We start from the raw sequence: 2,995 nt of genomic DNA on the forward strand, positions 1-2,995 counted from the left end.
AAAAAAATACAAGTTATACGCCTTTATATTAGGACAGAGACTAAGAAACGAATACAGAAAGTATAAAAATTAAAAAAAATACAAGTTATAGACGAAACCTAAAATAAAGACCAATAAACGAATACATAAAGTATAAAAATACAAGTTATATGCCTTTATATTAAGACAGAGACTAAGAAACGAATACAGAAAGTATAAAAATTAAAAAAAATACAAGTTATAGACGAAACCTAAGATAAAGACCAATAAACGAATACATAAAGTATAAAAATACAAGTTATATGCCTTTATATTAAGACAGAGACTAAGAAACGAATACAGAAAGTATAAAAATAAAAAAATACAAGTTATAGACGAAACCTAAGATAGAGACCAATAAACGAATACATAAAGTATAAAAAAAATACAAGTTATACGCCTTTATATTAAGGCAGAGACTAAGAAACGAATACAGAAAATATAAAAATAAAAAAAAATACAAGTTATAGACGAAACCTAAGATAAAGACCAATAAACGAATACATAAAGTATAAAAATACAAGTTATATGCCTTTATACTAAGACAGAGACTAAGAAACGAATACAGAAAGTATAAAAATAAAAAAAATACAAGTATTAGACGAAACCTAAGATAGGGACCAATAAACGAATACATAATGTATAAAAATACAAGTTATATGCCTTTACATTAAGACAGAGACTAAGAAACGAATACACAAAGTATAAAAATTAAAAAAAATACAAGTTATAGACGAAACCTAAGATAAAGACCAATAAACGAATACATAAAGTATAAAAATACAAGTTATATGCCTTTATATTAAGACAGAGACTAAGAAACGAATACAGAAAGTTTAAAAATAAAAAAAAAATACAAGGTATAGACGAAACCTAAGATAAAGACCAATAAATGAATACATAAAGTATAAAAATACAAGTTATATGCCTTTATATTAAGACAGAGACTAAGAAACGAATACAGAAAGTATAAAAATAAAAAAAATACAAGTTATAGACGAAACCTAAGATAGAGACTAATAAACGAATACATAAAGTATAAAAAAAATACAAGTTATACGCCTTTATATTAAGGCAGAGACTAAGAAACGAATACAGAAATTATAAAAATAAAAAAAAAATACAAGTTATAGACGAAACCTAAGATAAAGACCAATAAACGAATACATAAAGTATAAAAAAATACAAGTTATACGCCTTTATATTAAGACAGAGACTAAGAAACGAATACAGAAAGTATAAAAATAAAAAAATACAAGTTATAGACGAAACCTATGATAGAGACCAATAAACGAATACATAAAGTATAAAAAAATACAAGTTATACGCCTTTATATTAAGACAGAGACTAAGAAACGAATACAGAAAGTATAAAAATAAAAAAATACAAGTTATAGACGAAACCTATGATAGAGACCAATAAGCGAATACATAAAGTATAAAAAAATACAAGTTATACGCCTTTATATTAGGACAGAGACTAAGAAACGAATACAGAAAGTATAAAAATTAAAAAAAATACAAGTTATAGACGAAACCTAAAATAAAGACCAATAAACGAATACATAAAGTATAAAAATACAAGTTATATGCCTTTATATTAAGACAGAGACTAAGAAACGAATACAGAAAGTATAAAAATTAAAAAAAATACAAGTTATAGACGAAACCTAAGATAAAGACCAATAAACGAATACATAAAGTATAAAAATACAAGTTATATGCCTTTATATTAAGACAGAGACTAAGAAACGAATACAGAAAGTATAAAAATAAAAAAATACAAGTTATAGACGAAACCTAAGATAGAGACCAATAAACGAATACATAAAGTATAAAAAAAATACAAGTTATACGCCTTTATATTAAGGCAGAGACTAAGAAACGAATACAGAAAATATAAAAATAAAAAAAAATACAAGTTATAGACGAAACCTAAGATAAAGACCAATAAACGAATACATAAAGTATAAAAATACAAGTTATATGCCTTTATATTAAGACAGAGACTAAGAAACGAATACAGAAAGTATAAAAATTAAAAAAAATACAAGTTATAGACGAAACCTAAGATAGAGACCAATAAACGAATACATAAAGTATAAAAAAATACAAGTTATACGCCTTTATATTAAGACAGAGACTAAGAAACGAATACAGAAAGTATAAAAATAAAAAAAATACAAGTATTAGACGAAACCTAAGATAGAGACCAATAAACGAATACATAAACTATAAAAATACAAGTTATATGCCTTTACATTATGACAGAGACTAAGAAACGAATACAGAAAGTATAAAAATAAAAAAATACAAGTTATAGACGAAACCTAAGATAAAGACCAATAAACGAATACATAAAGTATAAAAATACAAGTTATATGCATTTACATTAAGACAGAGACTAAGAAACGAATACTGAAAGTATAAAAATAAAAAAATACAAGTTATAGACGAAACCTAAGATAGAGACCAATAAACGAATACATAAAGTATAGAAATACAAGTTATATGCCTTTATATTAAGACAGAGACTAAGAAACGAATACAGAAAGTATAAAAATAAAAAAAATACAAGTTATAGACGAAACCTAAGATAGAGACCAATAAACGGATACATAAAGTATAAAAATACAAGGTATATGCCTTTATATTAAGACAGAGACTTTGAAACGAATACAGAAAGTATAAAAATAAAAAAAATACAAGTTATAGACGAAACCTAAGATAGAGACCAATAAATGAATACATAAAGTATAAAAATACAAGTTATATGCCTTTACATTAAGACAGAGACTAAGAAACGAATACAGAAAATATAAAAATAAAAAAATACAAGTTATAGACGAAACCTAAGATAGAGACCAATAAGCGAATACATAAAGTATAAAAAAATACAAGCTATACACCTTTATATTAAGACAAAGACTAAGAAACGAATACAGAAAGTATAAAAATAAAAAAAAATACAAGTTAT

Source organism: Diabrotica undecimpunctata, unplaced genomic scaffold (assembly GCF_040954645.1).
Source record: "Diabrotica undecimpunctata isolate CICGRU unplaced genomic scaffold, icDiaUnde3 ctg00000659.1, whole genome shotgun sequence".
Lineage (NCBI taxonomy): Eukaryota > Metazoa > Arthropoda > Insecta > Coleoptera > Chrysomelidae > Diabrotica > Diabrotica undecimpunctata.